The following is a 20,016-nucleotide window of genomic DNA, read 5'->3' as shown; positions in this document are numbered from 1 at the left end:
CCGGGCGCGCCACCTGCTGGACGGAAAGGGCAGCACACGCGGTGGGAGCTGGCTCCAAAAAGCCCCAGGTGCTCCGCCTGGCCACCCTTCCCTCAGAGGCCACTCCCTCGGGCGGAAAAGGCCAGGAGCCCCCTTCCTCCCGAGCTCCCGGTGGCACAAGTGGCCCCATGCCCTGTGACAGGCAGGGGCCAAAGAGGGAGTCAGGACCCGGGCAGTGGCCCAGGAAGGACACCTGCATCCAGGGAGCCTTAAAACCTCATCCTCGGCACACTTATACTCACACTCATCATCACACACCACACACTCAGACCCACACACACACTGTCACACACCCACACAAACACACCTTTCACATACATGCTGGCACACGTACACGGCCACGCAATCACACATCCATGCATGCACACTGCCACAAACACACATCCATGCATGCAGTGCCACAAACACTCACACATATGTGCACACACACTGCCACAAACACACATCCATTTATGCACAGTTCCACATGCTCACACATATGTTCACGCACTGCTACAAACACACATCCATGCGCACACACTGCCACAAACACACATCCATGCACACACACTGCCACAAACACTCATACATCCACACATGCACACTGCCACACCTTCACACATCCACGCATGCACACTGCCACAAGCTCACACATACGTGCACGCACACTGCCACACTCACACATTCATGCATGCACCGTGCCACTTGCTCACACATACATGCACACACACTGCCACACACACCCTGCTCTCCCCATGCAGTTCTCCCTGAGAAGGGAAGTGAGGAGAAGGAAGGAGCTCCCAAGCTCCCACGTAACTCCCGACCACCTTTCCCGGGCATGCTTCCAGCCCTGTGTACACAGAGCTGTGCAGCATCCACTGTTCAGCCTTTATGCCTTGACATTCTGCTTTGGACCTGTATCCACGTAGCCTTAGTTCATTTCTTGTCATGGCTCCAGTGTCCCATTGTGTGAATTTGCCGTAATTTATTTTTTCATTCTGTCAATGGATGCTTCCAGGTTGCCTGCTATCCTGGGCGACACTACTGTGAACAATAGAAGCTTATGCTTGAAAGAGGGGCATCTGGCTGTCCGCTCCACTGGCCGTTGCATGCAGCCACCCTCTTTTCAGCAAAGTGCACGATGCCCGCTTCCCTTCCTCCCCTCCATCACTGGGGTGGCAAGGTTTTTAAAGTTTTGCCAGTGTGCTGGGCGCGGACAAGCATCGCGTTGTGACTTTGACTTGCAATTTCTCAGCCAGCAAAAGCACTGGTTCTTCAGACATTTAGTAATCACACACGTTTTCTCTTCTCTGACTTGCTTGTGGCTCCCTTTGCCCGCCTTCCTTTCTTTCTTTCTTTTCTTTTCTTTTTCTTTTTTCTTTCTTTTCTTTTTCTTTTTTTTTTTTTTTTTGAGACAGAGTCTCACTCTGCTACCCAGACTAGAGTGCAGTGTCACAATCTCGGCTGATGCAACCTCCGCCTCCCGGGTTTAAGCGATTCTCCTGCCTCAGCCTCCTAAGTGGCTGGGATTACAGGCATGCGCCACCACGCCGAGCTAATTTGTGTATTTTAAGTAGAGATGAGGTTTCGTCATGCTGCTCAGGCTGGTCTTGAACTCCTGAGCTCAGGTGATCCGCCCACTGTGGCCTCCCAACGTGCTGGGATTACAGGCGTGAATCACTGCACCCAGCCTCTACCTTTCTATTTTCTTGCTTGTCTTTTATGTGTAGATTTTCAGAAGCTCTTTACAGAGTGTGGACACTTACTCTTAGTCCATTACTTGCATTGCAGATCACTTCTAATCTGTGAGACTTGCATTTTCACTTTATTTACAAGAATGTTTTTTAAACAGAAGTTTTAAAATTTTGACATCAAAGTCCTCAGTATTTTCTCCTACAGTTTGTGCTTTGGAGATCTTGTTAAAGAAATCCTTTCCTGCCCCAAAGTCATAAAGATATTATAGTTTTTTTCAAAAAAACCTTAATGTGTTTTGCTTTTTGCAATTAGAGCCCTCTTTGCTGTTAATAGCCAACTCACCAGTAGAGGACCATCTGGAACTGAGGGGTAGTTTGCACTCCCAGCCCCCTGCCCTCTCCCTGGTGCCTTCTCCCCTCTCTCCACCCCCATTTTCTCTTCCTTCCTCCCTCTGATCCACACCCCTTCCCCCCCACGCTAGAGTGCGGCACAACCCCACCCTCCCCAGCACTTCCTCCCAGCTCGGCTCCAGCCCACACCATGGTCAACAAAAGCATGGACTGCAGACACCGGCCCCAGCCCAAGGGAAAGGCAGGGTGGCTTCAGATCGGAATTCCTGCTCTGTCTGCTACAGCAGGAAGGGGGCACATGGAGGCAGAAAGCCCTGGGTCTGAGCCCAGCTCCATTGCTCGCCCGTAGTGTGATCTTGACCATGTTTCTTAGCCTGCCACCAATGTGTGCCACAGAACATGCCACCACCCACTCCAAATGCGCTGCCCCATGAAGGCCACAAAACATGCCACCACGTCAACTCCGAATGTCCCGCCCCATTCCAGCCACAGAACATGCCACCATGCCCACTCCAAACACCCTGCCCCGTGTCGGCCACATCATAGGGAGCCAAAAGCACCCGGGGTCCTGCGCCCCATGCCTTCCATTGCCCTTCACATCTGCCCCTGCCCACTCTGTTCTCTGCTCAAGGTGCTGACAGCAAAAGTAGACCCTGCTGCCCCCTGGCCTCTGGCTGGCTGTGGGATGCCCTGGCATGAGATCAGCACAGGGCAGCAGCAGGAGGGCTGGTGCTTCCCTCCCCAGAGCCCTTCTGTCTCTCCCTGAAGGTCACACCCTCTGCAGCTCTGAACTCCACACACCTTCCCCTTCAGGTTCCAGCGCCACAGCCTTCCTCCCTCAGCCCTGCAGCCAGCTCCTGAGCATCCCTGGGCCTGCTGTGGTCCCCATCTGCCCTTACCTGGTAACCTGCACCTCTATAAATCATCCCCTGGGGTGGTTCTGAAGCAAGCGTGCCAGGCATTTCCTGACCGAGGGACCAACACCGCCTTTCTCCTTCGGAGACCCCCAGTCCCTACCAACCCAGAGAGACACGCCCCAGGAAAGTGAGAAAGGCCTGGCAGTGGGCGTCCTAGGAGGTCTCAGAGGCAGCTAATGCAGTGGCGGATGATGGCTGTGTGTGTCCAGGTCGGATCACTGTGCTCCCCAAGACGGGCTGTCATAAAGATAGACACCTATGGTCGGCACACTGGGGAAGCCTAGGAGGTCAGACCAGCCCTTCCCTGCCCTGAGTGCTGATGAAAGCAGCAAAATGGGGTGAAGGGAGGGGTGGGAGGCATGGGGCATGAGGGCCCGGCTTGCCGAAGTCTTCTCTGGCACTTCATCAAGGTTAAAAGGGGTAGCCTCTTCCCACCATCCCCCTGCCTGCTGGAAAGCTAGATTCCATCAGGGAGCAAGGACAGTAGGAGAGAGGGTGCCGTAGTGGGAAGGGCCTGGCTCTGAAGTCCTACCTGCCCTTACTGAGCTCCCCGCTATGGTTTCCTACTTGGGTGGCTTGGGCAGGTCCCTCAGCCTCTCTGAGGATTACACAAAAAGTGTCTGTGAAACATTCAGCCCACGCGAGCTCTCAGCCACCCTTAGCTTTCACAGCTGCAGTTGGGAGCATTCCTACAACTAACACAAAAAAACAGAGCTCAACATGTTCTCTGGACACAAGAAAAACAATGCATCAATTTCAGTGTTGAATTAATGACCACTGACCTCCATGGCTTTGCTGGACAGAGGAGGACCTCAAGGCCCAACAGAGGTGAGTGGCTGGCCAGATGGCACCCAGAGGGCACCCAGTGGCAGCAGAAATGGGCCGGGAGCACAGGCCTTTGGCATCTGTCCTCACCATATCAGGGTGTGGCAGACACATTCCAGGGTGATCCTCGGGGAATCACACCCTGGGTGGTCCCCTCACCTTGAGGGTGAGCAGGGCCTGGAACGTGCTTTTGAACAACAGAAAGTGGCAAAGTGAGGGGCAGCTCCTGTGAGCACGTTCCATTATGTTAACTCCATCTCAGCAGGCCAGAGTGAGGAGCTCTCCTGCCAGCCTTGAGGAAGGAAATACCCACATGGTGATATACCCTTGGAGGGGGCCACATAGCAGGGGACAAAGGCAGCTCCCAGGGGACAGTCAGTCATGAAAGCAGGCCCTCAGCCCTACAACCACAGGAAATACATTCTGCTAACAGCTTGGATGAACGCAAAGCAGACTCTGCCCCATTCGGGCCTGCAGATGAGAATGCAGCTCAGCAAACACCTCAAATACAGCCTCAGGAGACCCTGAGCACAGACCAACTAAGCTGTGCCTGGATGCCTGACCCACAGAAATGGTGAGATCATAAATGTGTGTGTGTTTGTGTTTTGGCTTGGTTTTTTGAGACAGGGTCTTGCTCTGTCACCCAGGCTGGAGTGGAATGGTGCAATCATCTCTCATTGCAGCCTTGACTTCCTGATCTCAAGCAATCCTCCCACCTCAGACTTCCAAATGTCTGAGACCACAACCACAGGCACGCACCACCACACCCAGTTAATTTTTTTTTTTCTTGTAGAGACGAGAGATCTTCCTATGTTGTCTGATTTCAAACACCTTGGCTTAAGCCACCCTCCTGCCTCAGCCTCCCAAAGTGCTAGGATTACAGGTGTGAGCCACCCTGCCTGGCCGTGTGTTGTTTTAAGTGGTTAAATGTGTGATACAATGCAGCACTGGAAACAAATACCCACAGGATCACTCTGTGTGCTCCCAAGCCAAGAGAAAACATCCCGTTCTTCCTACCAACAGCAGGCACTCTGCTCCTAATCTCTCCTTTGCTCATGCACTGATTTGCCAAGCACCGAGGTGGTGGGCTGGCTCGTCTAGGTGCCAGGTGTTACGGTCTTCCCATTGATCTCATGGTGAGACAAACCCTGACTTCTGAACAGGCATATGGCTGCACCCCACAGCCTCCCTCGAAGGTAGATGTGGCCACATGATAAGGATGAGGATGAAAAGTGATGTATGTATCTTCTGAGCCTCTCCCTGCACAGACTGCGGAGTCTCCCCCTCCGCTGCCCCTTCCTGCTGGCTGGAGTGTGGCCCACTCTCAGCTCTCTCTGGGAATGACCCTTAGCAGAAGAGAGCTGGCTTACGTAGAGGCACACCTACTTTTAGGGGGGCTATAGAGGCCAAGCCCCTCACTCCCACTTGGGACAATTGTGATGGCCCATGCCAGCCTCAGAGCTCCCATGGGAGCATCTCAGCCACCTCCTCCCTCTGCTGGTCCTGCCTCTCCCCAAGAGTATGCCCAGGTCCTTCCTGCATGCAAATCTCCACTGCAGGTCTGCTTCTCAGCACCCTGCCCTGCAGCACATGGACAAGGACCACACACAAGGGGAATTGTGGAACGACAAATGAGAAGGTGCCCAGGCCACACCAGCTCGACCCCAGCTGTGAGAGACAAGAGAAAGAAATCACCTTCCACCTCTGGCATCTCTGCCACTTTGATTGTCTTTGTTAGAGCACCCAAACCAATGTCCTCATTAATATCCCAGGTTAATGATGCATGGGTGATCAGCATGGATGGGGTCCCAGCCATCCTGGGGCACCTATAAAAATCCCTCCATGCAGAAGACTGTGCCTTTCCAGGCTGAGTCCACTCAGATAGGGAGTGCTTCCTTAGTCTGTTTTCTGTTGTTTATAACAGAATTCCTGAAACTGGACAATTTATAAAGAAAAGGAATTAATTTCTTACAGTTACGGAGGCCCCAAGTGGCACAGGACATCCCATAGTGTGGAGGCTGACTCTGCTTACTCAGGTCTTTCTTCCTCTTCTTATGAAGCCACCAGTCCCACTCCCATGATAATTGACCCATTCCTGGGATAACCATTAACCCATTAACCCGTTCATCCATGAGTTCACCAACATTAACCCATTTCCCTGTGAGTCCACCAACGTTCACCCGTTCCTCCATGAGTCCACCAACGTTCACCCGTTCCCCCGGGAGTCCACCAACGTTGTTCACCCGTTCCCCCGTGAGTCCACCAACGTTATTCACCCATTCCCCCGGGAGTCCACCAACGTTCACCCGTTCCCCCGTGAGTCCACCAACGTTGTTCACCCCTTCCCCCGGGAGTCCACCAACGTTCACCCGTTCCCCTGTGAGTCCACCAACGTTCACCCGTTCCTCCGTGAGTCCACCAACGTTCACCCGTTCCCCCGGGAGTTCACCAACGTTCACCCGTTCCCCCGGGAGTCCGCCAACGTTCACCCGTTCCCCCGGGAGTTCACCAACGGATTCATCTACTGATGACGGCAGAGCCCTCTCAACCCGATCACCTCCTCAAAGCCTCACCTCTCAATACTGCCACGGTAGGGATTCGATGTCAGCATAAGCGTCGGAGAGGACAAACCCCAGCATGTCCCTTTCTCTAATTTGCAGAAAGACATCTCATACCCCGGCCAAGCCCCCACTTCATGGACTTGACGACCCACAAGGGAAAAGGCAACGAGGCCCTTCCTGCCCACAGGAGGCACAGACTTGGGAATACAAATGAGGTTGGTCATGACATAAACGGGTGGCCCACAAAGAGTAGAAAATCCTTATAAGGAACTTCCTACACAGCCGTGTCTTGGCTGAGAAGCGTGCGGCTCACACAGAACCGTGCGGTGCCTGCCTGAGCCTAAGGTTCCATTTTTAGGATGATTTTCGGACCATGCACTGCAGCTCTCCGTGGGAAGTGCCAGAAAGGGGCTCCAGAGGCCGTTAGGAGGCCTCAGATCGTGGAATCTGTGCCGGCACCTTCAAGGGCTCTGCTTATGGGAAAGACCTGAAACTTTGTAGAAAAAACGTTGGAAACGTATTACAAAGTCTATTATACCAATACACATATTTTGTGCTGAATGCACAGAGAACTAAAACTTGTTGATGAGCAGCGTGTCCTCTGCAGGGCTTCTCAGTGCACCTCAAGGTCAGGAGGCGCAGTGAGGTCGTGTCATTTCTGAGGAAGCTGCAGCAGGGCTGCGAGCACGCAGGGGCCACCAGCTACCTCCAGCTGAGGGGCCCTCAGCCCTCTCCTGCCCAGTGCCATATCCCTGGAGGAAACGCACTGGGGTCCACACACCTGGGACTCCTTGGTCTAGCCGGGGCCTGGTTCATGGAAGCGCTGAGTAAATGGGTGATAATTTGCTCACAGATTGTCTCTAAGCCAGGGCAGCTCCCTGTCAGAACCAGTTGTAACAGAATCCACTGGAAACATGTATTGGATAACCGCAGGGCCCCTGCCGGATCCCTGGATCCCTTTTCACCATTTTTGTGCACTCCAAAGCTTTGGGGCGTTTATACCTCCACCAGCCAGCACCAGCAGCTGCTGAAAGCAGTGGTTCCCAAACTTCTTGGCACCAGGGACCAGTTTCATGGAAGATAATTTTTCCATGGACCAGGCAGGATGAATGGTTTCAGGATGATTCAACGTATTACACTTACTGTGCACTTTATTTCTATTATTATTACATTGTAATATACAAAGAAATAATTATACAACTCACTATAATGTAGAATCAGTGGGAGGCCTGAGCTGGCTTTTCTGCAACTGGACAATCCCATCTAGGGGTGATGGAAGACAGTGACAGATCGTCGGACATTAGTTTCTCGTAAGAAGCGGACAACCTAGACTCCTCGAATGACAGTTCACAACAGGGTTCGCATTCCTATGAGAATCTAACGCTGCAGCTGATCTGACCAGAGGGGGATCTCAGGCCGTAATGCCAGCGATGGGCAGCGGCTGTAAATACAGAGGAAGCTTCACTCACTCACCTGCCACTCACCTCTTGCTGTGCAGGCAAGTTTCTAACAGGCCACAAACCAGTACCAGCCATATTTCAAAGCCTCAACAGCCACATGGGACTAGTGGTCACCACATTGGACAATGCAGATCTAGAACATTCCATTACTGCAGAAAGCTCTATTGGACAACACTGGTCTGGAATGTAAACTTCATGCGGGAAGGGATGTGTGTCCTTGCTGGTCACTGCCGTGTGACAGATCATCAGGCATTAGATTCTCATAAGCAGTGTGCAACCTAGATCTGTCACATATGCGGCTTACAATAGGGTCCACGCTCCTCTGAGAATCTCAGGCCGCCACTGATCTGACAGGAGGCGGAGCTCAGGCATTCACGTGAGCCATGGGCAGCAGCTGTAAATACAGATGAAGCTTTGCTCACTCACCTGCTGCTCACCTCCTGCCGTGGCCCAGGGGTTGGAGACCTCTGGTTTAGAGGGCGGCCCTTGGGCTTCCCGAAGCCGCTTTGCCTTCATGCATGGAAATGCCTGGGAATTTAGACCTTCCTAGACCGCCCTTAACCAAAGACAGGTGGGTTCTGGATGGGTATATGAAGCCCCCAGCTCCCTGGTCTCAGACTGGGATATCCCAGGGTGTGATTGACCCTCCACAGTTCCCCTGCGGGGTCGGGCATGCCCCGCCCGCCCCAGCTCCTTCAGGCTGTGGAAGGACTGTGCCCACATAGCACCTTGCCCAGCTTCCTTCCTTTTCCAGTCCAGCGTCCCACCCCCAACCTGTGTCTCCAGGGAGTACTCCCTGAATAGTCACTGCAAACATCCTCATCCTAGGGGCTGCATCTGGGCAACTGCTCCTAGGAAAAAGGTCTGGTTATGCAAGCAGATTCCTGGGCACACCCACCCATAGGAGGGAACCCACGCTGTCCCACCGTAAAAGAAAAAAAATAAAGAAGCGGCGAATTTGGTGACAGCTTTGGAAAATAGCATTTAGTGAGAAAAACAAGGTGCAGACGGCTGGCTGTGGCATCTTTATTTTCTGAGCGGGGAAAGGTAAAAGTGGACCGTATCTGGTATTTGCTGCCTCCCTAAAGAAAACAAGCCGGAAATACAAGAAGCCAATGAAAGCGGACACATAGGGCGCCAGAGTGGGGTAAGGGTTCCCAGGCTCTCTGTATGTTTGGATTATTGAGTCATGTGGATTTGCACAGCTCCCAAAACCAAAACACAGATCCCTAGGCCCTGCCGTCCGGGAGTCTGGCGCAGCTGCTCTGTGGTGAGGAGTCGGAGGCTGTGTTCCCGAGAGGTTCCATGGGGGACGGGAGCACCTCCAGTCTTGTGGAAGTTGTTCTAGATGATTTCTTGGAGAGGTCTGAAACAAAATCGAACCACTCACCAGCAGCGCTGTCTTCCTGGATGCAGCCAGCCCTGCTGGAAAAGGGTGGGGAGCCTGTCTTCTTCACTCCCGGGGGTCTCTGACGGTGGGTGTGAGTCAGGGCCTCCTGGTGGAAATCGACCGCCCTTGCCGGCCTCCACGGGCCCTGGAAAGCCTGAGCCTGGCGCTCCTGCCATATCCCCATTGCCATGGCAACAGCAGACACAATGGTTTCTGTGGAGTTTGGATCTATAAATAATTTCTAGATCAGTCTTGGCGAGGTGGATGGGGTGGGCACTGAAGGGAGGTTCCTGGTGGCTGGTGGGACGGGCCACTGTCCACAGGCCATGCCAAGCCTAGGGCAGCGAGGTCGCAGCCTCCTGGATCAGACGCTGTGCCCTGGCCAGCCGGCAGGTGTGGCCTCGGCAGGCTCTGCCACCGTTTCTGCCCCAAAGAACATGCGTGGGACAGTTCCATCTCATCTGTGGGTCCCGGAAATGCGTAGACCCAGGTGGCTGCACAGGACCCAGGGTGGCTGGGTGGAGGGGCTGTAAAAAAGTCCTTGCTGGTGATTTGGGGACTGAGGAGGCTCAGGGGTGGGAGTTGATCACCACCATTTCTAGGCCCTCAGGAGGGCCCTGTTCGGTGTCTCAGTGTTGCTGGGTGGACCCTGGTGGGGTGACTACAGGGTCCGAGTGTCTGGACTCCATTCTCTCTGCTTCCTCTGTCCACGTTTTAGGGATGCCCTATTCAATGAGCCCTCTCTCTCTCTCTCTCTTTGTTTTTTTTCTTTTTCTAACAGTGTTTCCAGGGAAGGGCTCATATTCCCCACACTAGGGGCTGAGAGGGTAGATGTTTCTGGGTAAATCATTTGAAAATCAAGCAGATCCAACATGTTTGCTATCTCCGATTAGACTGAGCTCCCTGGGAGGGGCCCCCAAAGGGCTCCTGAATGGCTCTGTGCTGCCTGGCATTAGGAGTGAGGGGCATGGCCTGACACTGGGAGGACAGGCGTGTGAACAAGTGCAACCTATGGGGAGGCAATTTAACCATGGCCCCAGCACAGACAACGGCAAGTCCTCGCACGCAGCGGTTCTCCTCCGAGGATTCTTGCTGACTGAGGCACTGGCACAGGGGCACACAGGCATGTATGTGCCAAAGGCATGACCCACGCCGCACGTTGATCACAGCAGAGACAGAGCAGCCTCATGTCTGTTGGTGGGGAGTTGTCGAGGACAACCTAGTCCCCATGCACTGACAGCTCATGTGCAAAAAGAGTGGTGGCTCCATGCAGGTGGACACAGAACAGCTTTCAAGAGAAATCAGAAGGGCCAGACGTGGAGGCTCACGCCTATAATTCCAGCACTTTGGGAGACTGAGGCGGGCAGATCACCTGAGGTCAGGAGTTCGAGACCAGCCCAGCCATCGTGACAAAACCATGTCTCTACTAAAAATACAAAAATTAGCAAGGTGTGGTGATGGGCACCTGTAATCCCAGCTACTTGGGTGACTGAGACACGAGAATCGCTTGAACCCGGGAGGTGGAGGTTTGCAGTGAGCTGAGATCACGCCAGTGCATTCCAGCCTGGAAGACAGAACAAGACTGTGTCTCAAAAACAAAAAAAAAGAGAGAGAGAAAGAAATAAGAAGAACCAGAGGCACGCAGTGCATGGGCTGCTACTGTCTGTGTAGGAGGCTGTGTAATGTATCACACATGCACAGCTAAGTGTCCTTACACATACATGTGTGTGAGCACATATGCACACACATAGCTAGAAAAAGGGGGTCTGGGACCCTGAAGATTTGGGATGGAAGGAGGCTTGCTTTTCAGGGCATCCTTTCCTGTATTGTTTGGTTGCTTCTTTGTTTTTTTTTTTTTTTTTTTTAACTATTTGCATATGTTAAATTTTCAATAAAAGTACTTGAGCAAGGTGTGGTAGCATGCACCTGTCATCCTAGCTACTCAGGAAGCTGAGGTGGGAGGATTGCTTGAGCCCAGGAGCTTGGGTCTAGCCTGGGCAACATAGCCAGACCACATCTCCAAAAAGAGTTTTAAAAATAGATGAATGGAAGTTTGGAGAAAAAGGAAGGAAGAGGAAAGGAGGCAGGAGGAATAGAGAGAGAAAGGTGTACCCTACACTGCGGAGGCAGCAGGTCCTCACCCAAATCCGGCTCCCCGTTTCCCAGCTGTGTGGCTGTGGGCAAGTCACTCAGCCTCCCTGGGACACCACTTTCCTGCCTGTGAAATGGACCCACGGATAAACCAATCTCACCAACTTGTTGCCAGGATCAAATAAGTCACAAATGAGACAGGTTTTAGGAATCTGCAACGGGCGTTTTCCCTTGAAAATGGCCCATGGCTCTTGCACACACGCGCGTGCCACACAGCTCAGATAATGATTTTCATTTATTCTTTTTTTTTTTTTTTTTGAGGCGGAGTCTCGCTCTGTCACCCGGGCTGGAGTGCCGTGGCCGGATCTCAGCTCACTGCAAGCTCCGCCTCCTGAGTTTAGGCCATTCTCCTGCCTCAGCCTCCTGAGTAGCTGGGACTACAGGCGCCCGCCACGTCGCCTGGCTAGTTTTCTGTATTTTTTTAGTAGAGACGGGGTTTCACTGTGTTAGCCAGGATGGTCTCGATCTCCTGACCTCATGATCCGCCCGTCTCGGCCTCCCAAAGTGCTGGGATTACAGGCTTGAGCCACCGCGCCCGGCCGATTTTCATTTATTCTAATCCTCAGGCTGCCCGAGCTGGCTTTCAGGGGTACGCTGTGGGAAGATCTGAGCACACAGGGCCCGCCGGGGTTCAGATCTGGAGACCCAGCAAGGGCTAATAAAACAAAAACTTAACATTCTTCTGGCCTCCCCCAGGGACTGTTTTTCTCTGATTCCGGATCGGCCTTTGGGCTGTTGGAAAACGTGTTCTGGGGACAAAGGGCAAGCAGTGAATTTGTGTCCCCTACAGAGAGGAGGGCTGGAGTTGTGGTCCCCTAAGAGGCCGCATGAGCCAGAAGCAGCTCGCAGGGGCGGCGGCGTCTGCCCTCACCCATGCTGGAGTCCACCCCAACTGGCAAGTGGAGAAAAGGAAGGAAAAAATGAGTCAAAAGGAATTGGAAACTGTGTTGCTCACATTCATGAAATGAATGTAGGTCTCCAACATACACTCCGGTCCGGAGAATTGCTGTCTCTGCGTTCGTAGCTGGGCATGGCTGTGTTGTCAGTGACGGAGGAGAACTCACGGCAGTGGTGAACGTCAAACGTCAAGTGTCATTAGAAACCAAGAGGGGGGTTTAAAAAGAACCAAGTAGTGGATTTAAAAAGAAAACAAGCAGGGAAAGCATTCCACCTTTAAACAGAAGCCTTGGGCAGGGTACGATGCTCGAATATCATACTTCAAAACGTTTTTGCATCTTGAGGAAACCGTACAGGAACTTGACTGTGAGCAACTACAGGGCTGCCTGGTCACTTGGATGTGGCCATGTTCACATAAAGACTCAGTGCTCATCAGCTGGGGTTTTGGATTCAGGGAGGTGGAAACAGTTTAGACTTGGGAGTGCTTGTGGTCAGCGGTTAGAAGTGAGTCTCAGGGTTTTTCCCACAGTTGATGAAAACAGTTTCTCTGACATCAAAAATACTTACCTATTTTGAAACAGGGTCTTGCTCTGTCCCCCAGGCTGGAGTGCAGAGGTGCAATCATTACTTACTGGCGTCTCCAACTTCTGGGTACAAGGGATCCTCCTGCCTCAGCCTCCTGAGTAGCTGGGACCACAGGTGTGTACCATTTCCCCTGGCTAATTTTTTAATTTTTTGTAGAGATGGGGTCTCACTCTGTTGCCCAGGCTGGAATGCAGTGGCATGATCTCAGCTCTCTGCCTCTGGGTTCAAGCAATTCTCCTGCCTCAGCCTCCCAAGTAGCTGGGATTACAGGCATGTGCCACCACATCCAATTTTTTTTTTTTTTTATATTTTTAGTAGAGACAGGGTTTCACCATGTTGGCCAGGCCAGTCTCAAACTTCTGACCTCAAGTGATCCACCTGCTTTGGCCTCCCAAAGTGCTGAGATCACAGGTGGGAGCCACCATGCCTGGCCTATATATATTTTTAATGCAGCCATTGGGCTCTGTCACCAGGGCTGATCCAGTTAATCTGGGACGAAGCTCAGGAAGCTCCATTTTAAGAGTGACACAAGTGACTGGGATGCATGCCAATGTCAGAGAACCCCAGGCTGGAATAGGGGGACCCCAAACCCCACAGGGCGTGCAGGACAATCCACTGGAAGTGTGGGAGAAAACGATTATCATTTCAACTTCAATTTATCTCATCCTTTTACATTTTCTCTTTTCGCGTTTCATGACGTGCATGATCAGCTGCAGAGCCCAAATGTACGTTTTCTAAATAATGATGATGATAACCCCTGCACTGCCACTGCGCCACAGCCCTGCTCTAAGCCTTGTAAACATATTCACTCATTTACTCCTCAGGACTCTGGGAGATATTATTGCCCTCTGCTATGAATTATACACTCCTAAAATTCATATGTGGAAGCCCTCACCCCCAGTATGACTGTTTGGAATAAGGAAGTGATTAAAGTTTGCTGAGGCCATGAGGGCAAGACCCTGAGAAGGTAGGGATTAGTATCTGTATTAGCGTGTTGTCACAATGCTATAAAGAAATATCCAAGACTGGGTAATTTATAAAGGAAAGAGGTTTAATTAACTCACAGTTCCACATGGGTAGGGAGGCCTCAGGAAACTTACAATCATGGAGGAAGGCAAAGAGGAAGTGAGGATCTTCTTCACAAGACAGTAGGAGAGAGAAGAGCAAGAGAGAGCAGGGAAAACTGCCTTATAAAACCACCAGGTCTCGTGAGAACTCCCTCACTATCACAAGAACAGCACGGGGAAAACCACCCACATGATCCAATCACGTCCCACCAGGTCCCTCCCTCAACACTTGGGGATTACAATTCAAGATGAGATTTGGGTGAGGACACAGAGCCAAACCGTATCAGCATCCTTGAAGCAGGAGAGTAGGGTCTGGAGGCAGGGAACCTAAGGCTCTCTCACACTGACTTCCTAGAACTAAATTGAAAGGAGAACCCTAACTTTCCACACCTAAGTAACCAAGGACCAGAGGCTACCCCTTTGCAAACTCTCACCTTTTCTGCCAGGCAGATGGGAAATTGAAAGTACCTCTGATTGGTTGCAAAAAGCAACCAATCAGACGTTTGTATAGGAGTGTCACTTTGTAACTTCACTTCAGCCTCTGATTGGTTGCTTTCCACAACCAATCAGATGTTTGCACAGGAGTGTGACCTCACTTGTAACTTCACTTGACCAATCAGACTGATTGCAGGCTGCCACTTCATTTACATGGGGTGAACACCAAGTGGCCACTGGGAAACCTTTGGGGGGTATTTGAACCCGAGGAGATTCTGTATCTGGGGTCCTTGAGCACCTATGCCAGGGCCTTCTTTCACCCTGTGGAGTGTAGTTTCATTTTCAATAAATCTCTGCTTTTGTTGCTTCATTCCTTCCGTGATTTGTTTGCATGTTTTGTCCAATTACTTGTTCAAGATGCCAAGAACCTGAACACCCTCCACCAGTAACATTCTCATCAGAGGGACATCAGAGCACATTCTCTCTCCCTCCCCCCTCCCTCTACACCATGTAAGGACCTAGGAAAAGGTGGCCAACTACAAGGCAGAAGAAAGCTTCATCAGAACCTGATCGTGTTGGCTCCCTCATCTTGAACTTCCATCTCCAGAACTGTGAAGTCTAAACCACTCAGTCTATGGCATCCGTGTTATGGCAGCAGGAGCTGAGACATCCTGCATCATGCAAATGAGGAAATAGAGGTGCAGAGAGGTGAAGCAGATTGGCCGAGGTAGATCAATGAGGAGGCAGGAGAGCTGAGATTTGAATTGAGGTAATTTGGCTGCGGGTCCAGGCTTTTAATCATGTATTTGGGGCATGCTTCTTTAAAACAAGCAAATAAAAACTCCTAGAGGAATGTGTTTGAAGAAGTCTGGAGTGCTCGCTTTGGCAGCACATATACTAAAATTGGAAGGGGTCTGGAAATGCCTGGGTTGGAAGGAAAGGGTGTGAGAGTCCAGACAGAATAGTGACCCCCAAAGATGTCCATATCTTAACCCCCAGAACTTGTGGATATCTACCTTGCCACGTAAATTACCAAGTAATTTACCTTACTTGGCAGAAGAAACTTTGCAGATGTGATTTAAAAATTTTGAGGTGGGGGGATTATCCCAGATTATCCTGGTGCCCCCAGTGCCATCACAGGGATCCTGGTGAAAGGGGGGCAGAAGGCCGGGCACGGTGGCTCACGCCTGTAATCCCAGCACTTTGGGAGGCCGAGGCGGGTGGATCACGAGGTCAGGAGATCGAGACCATCCTGGCGAACATGGTGAAACCCCGTCTCTACTAAAAATACAAAAAAAAAAAAAATTAGCCAGGCATGGTGGCGGGTGCCTGTAGCCCCAGCTACTTGGGAGGCTGAGGCAGGAGAATGGCGTGAACCCGGGAGGTGGAGCTTGCAGTGAGCCGAGATTGCGCCACTGCACTCCAGCCTGGGTGACAGAGCGAGACTCCGTCTCAAAAAAAAAAAAAAAAAAGAAAGGGGGGCAGAAGTCAGCAGCAAGGAGAGAAGACACCACCCTGCTGGCTTGGAAGATGGAGGAGGGGCCATGAGCCAAGGAATGCAGGCGGCCTCCAGGAGCTGCAGAAGGCAAGCAGATTCTCCCCCTGGGGTGTCCGGAAGCAGCAGGCCCGTTTTAGACTTCAGAACTCCTGAACTTTAAGATAACAAATGTGTCCTGTTTTAAGCCACTCATTTGTGGTAATTTGTTGCAAAAACGATAGGGGAGAAATGCAGATTTGGAGGGCAGATGACTTGGGGGATGATGTGGTTGGGAGGAAAGTGATTCTTGGTTTGGAGCTGAAATAAGATGGCCTGTATACAGGTTCCTTTGCAATGTGACTTTGCAAATTTGCAAAGAGCTTTGTGATATTGTGATACAATAAGAAATATATATTTGGTCTCCATCCTGGTTCTGGACACAGAGCTCCTAAAATCCTCAGAATTCCCTGAGTGATAAGGGTGGGAAGATCATCTTTTGTTATTCATAATGACAACTGTCTTCGTCCATTTGTGTTACTGTAAAGGAAGACTTGAGGCTGGGTAATTTATATAGAAAAGAGGTTTATTTGGCTCACAGTTCTGCAGGCTGTATGGGAAGCATGGCACCAGCGTCTGCATCTGGTGAGGACCTCAGGAAGTGTCTACTCAGGGCAGAAGGTAAAAAGGAGCAGGTATCATGTGGAGAGGAGAGAGGCAAGTGGGGGAAGTTGCCAGGCTTTTGAAATAATCAGTTCTCTCAGGAACTACCAGAGTGAGAGCTCTCGAGAACTCACTCATTACTGCATGGACGGCACCAAGACATTCATGAGGGGATCTGCCTCCATGACCCAAACACCCCCCAACCAGGCTCCAGTACCAACATTGGGGGTCAAAGTTCAACATGAGATTTGGAGGGGACAAATATCCAAACCATTATTAGTAACCACATCTGAGTTTATGCTAACGAGGTGACTTTTGGAGGATGGGGGCTGGTTGCCAGAGGAGGGTTAGCACTTCAGTCCTCCTGCTCCCCAACCCCAACCTCCAGGGAGGGGAGAGGGGCTGGAGATCGACTTAATCCTCAATGGCTGATGATGTCATCAATGATGCCTGTCTAATGAGACCTCCATAAAACCTGTAAATGACTGGAAGGGGGTTTCAAAGAGCTTCTGGGTGGGGTTAGTGAACACATCAAGATGCAGGGAGGGCATGGAAGACCTGCACCCCTCCTGCGCCTCCCCTATTTACCCTGTCCGTCCCACCCTGTCTATCCCACCCCGTCCATCTCACCCCGTCCATCCCCCCCGTCCATCTCACCCCGTCCATCCCACCCCGTCCATCCCACCCCGTCCATTCTACCCCGTCCATCCCACCCTGTCCATCCCACCCCATTCATTCTACCCCGTCCATCCCACCCCATCCATCCCACCCCATCCATCCCACCCCGTCCATCTCACCCCGTCCATTCTACCCTGTCCATCCCACCCCGTCCATTCTACCCCGTCCATCCCACCCCGTCCATCTCACCCCGTCCATCTCACCCCGTCCATTCTACCCCGTCCATCCCACCCCGTCCATCCCACCCCATTCATTCTACCCTGTCCATCCCACCCCATCCATCCCACCCCGTCCATTCTACCCCATCCATCCCACCCTGTTCATGACTTGGCTATTCCTGAGTCATATCCTTTATAATAAACCAGTAAACATAAGCAAAGTGTTTCCCTGAGTTCTGTAAGTCATTCTTCCCAATTTTTTGTTTGTTTGTTTGTTTGTTTTGAGACAGAGTCTTGCTCTGTCACCCAGGCTGGAGTGCAGTGGCTCCATCTTGGCTCACTGCAGCCTCTGCCTCCCAGGTTTAAGCAATTCTCCTGCCTTAGCCCCCCGAGTAGCTGGGACAACAGGCATGCACCACCATGCCTGGTTAATTTTTGTATTTTTAGTAGAGATGGGGTTTCACTATATTGGCCAGGCTGGTCTTAAACTCCTGACCTCATGTGATCTGCCTGTTTCAGCCTCTCAAAGTGCTGGGATTATAGGCATGAGCCACTGTGCCCAGTTTTGCCAATTATTGAACCTGAGGAGGGGGTCATGGGAACCCCTAAATCAGTTATAAATCATAGGTGATCAGTCTGGAGGGAGGCCCAAACTCGTAGTTGGCATCTGACGTGGAGGCTGTCCTGTGGGACTGAGTCCCTAATCATGGGATCTGATGCTAACTCCAGGTACTGTTGGAATCGAAATGAACTGTAAGACACCCAGCTATGTCATAAAGTTGGAAGATTTGTTGGTGTGAGGGAATCCCTATGCTGCCATTTGCTGTCAGAAGCAAAATGTTGCAAATAGAAGAAATATTTTTTCCTTTCCAAGCTTTGACAAATATATAGAATGTGGCAAAAGCGATGTGTGACTTCAGAACCTCAGTCCCAAGAAAACTTGCTGTTGCCACTCTCACCCTTGATGGAATGCTGTGAAGATACCAAGGCCGCCTATTGGAGGATGAGAGGCCATGTGGAGCAGAGGAGTTCTATCTGAGCAGAGCCAGCAACCAGCATGACCACCAGGCCTGTGAGAGAACCTTCTTAGACCATGCAGCCCCATTAGCCACCAGATGACTGCGACCACACAGGTGATCCCAAGTGAGACCAACAGAAGAACCACCCAGCAGAGCCCATCCCAAACTGTCCTCCCTAAGGATCTGGCTCTATGATAGAGCCAGATCCCATTGCTTCAGGAACAGAGGTGGGTGAACACCTGACAGATTACCTTCTAGCTTTTTCTCCTCTCATCACTTTCCTCACCTCCTACCAATTCCAATAACATCAAAAGCAGTGAACATTGGTTCAACCTCAGTTATCCTCACAACCACCCTTGGACATGGTCAGTTGTATTATCATTTTACAGATGACGAAACTGGAGCTAAGAGAGGTTAATGGACCTGCCCAACATCACTCAGCAGGCGAGCAGAGGGAGTGGGATCCGGACTCTGTTTTATCTAATGCCAGAGTCACCATCATTGTGGCTTTTGCTAGGCTGCTGCATTCACGCATTCATTCAAGACCAATTTATGGAGTCTTTTATGTCTGGTGCTTGGGATGGAAAGATGAACAAGAGAGACATGGTCCCTTTGTCAACAGCTATCTAATGAAGAATCACAAATCGTGATCATCGCTGGGCTTTGTGTTGGCTTCAGTGATGAATTTAGGGTGCCCGTGAAAGTGGCCATTTGTTCCAAGTATAAATTAGGATTGTGTTCATCTGTGAGTAACAGGAACCCTCTTCCAGTCACTTATACAGCTAAAGTTGGAATTTTTCACATAAGAAGACTGAAGAGGGAGGCCGAGGTGGGTGGGTCACCTGAGTCGGGAGTTTGAGACCAATCTGACCAACATGGAGAAAGTCCATCTCTACTAAAAATACAAAATTAGCTCAGAGTGGTGGCACATGTCTGTAATCTCAGCTACTTAGGAGGCTGAGGCAGGAGAATCACTTGAACCCAGGAGGCAGAGGTTACAGTGAACTGAGATCGTACCATTCCACTCCAGCCTGGGCAACAAGAGCAAAACTCTATTTCAAAAAAAAAAAAAAAGACTGAAGATAAGCAGTCCAGGGCCGATGCTGCAGGTCATGAAGTCATATGCACAGTTGGTGTGGCCTCACGCCTGTCATGGGATCAGTGACCCCAGGGCAAGAAGGGGCTTGGCTTGTTAGCTTCAGCTAGGCACAAACTCCAAATGAACTGCTTTGGTCACTTGCCCATCCCTGGACCAACCATGGTGTCTGGCCCAGTCTGGGTCATAGGCATCCTCCACTGGAAAGAGAATGGGGCTTGTCATCACATGAGGGGAAGTGGAGAGGAATGGCAGCTGTGTTTCCCAACACGGTTGCAATGATCTCTGTCTTCCTACACACTCTTCTTACCATGGGATTTTTGCCTCTTCTCCCATCAAAAACTGGGGTCTAGGTTTCTGTTCCTTGAATCCCGGTGGGCTTGGGACAATGGTCAGAGTGATGTCTAAGGCTGGGTAGTAAAAGATAAGTCAGCTTCCACCTGGTTCTCTTGGGATGCTCCCTCTTGGAAGCCGACCACCGTGGGGAAGCCACGGTAGGTGTTTCACGCGGCGCCCCATTTGAGGCACTGGACCTGTGGGTGAGAGAGCCTTCGGAGACTCCAGCTCCCAGACATCA

Source organism: Trachypithecus francoisi, unplaced genomic scaffold (assembly GCF_009764315.1).
Source record: "Trachypithecus francoisi isolate TF-2019V2 unplaced genomic scaffold, Tfra_2.0 Lachesis_group10, whole genome shotgun sequence".
Lineage (NCBI taxonomy): Eukaryota > Metazoa > Chordata > Mammalia > Primates > Cercopithecidae > Trachypithecus > Trachypithecus francoisi.
Note: the sequence above shows the minus strand (reverse complement) of the source record.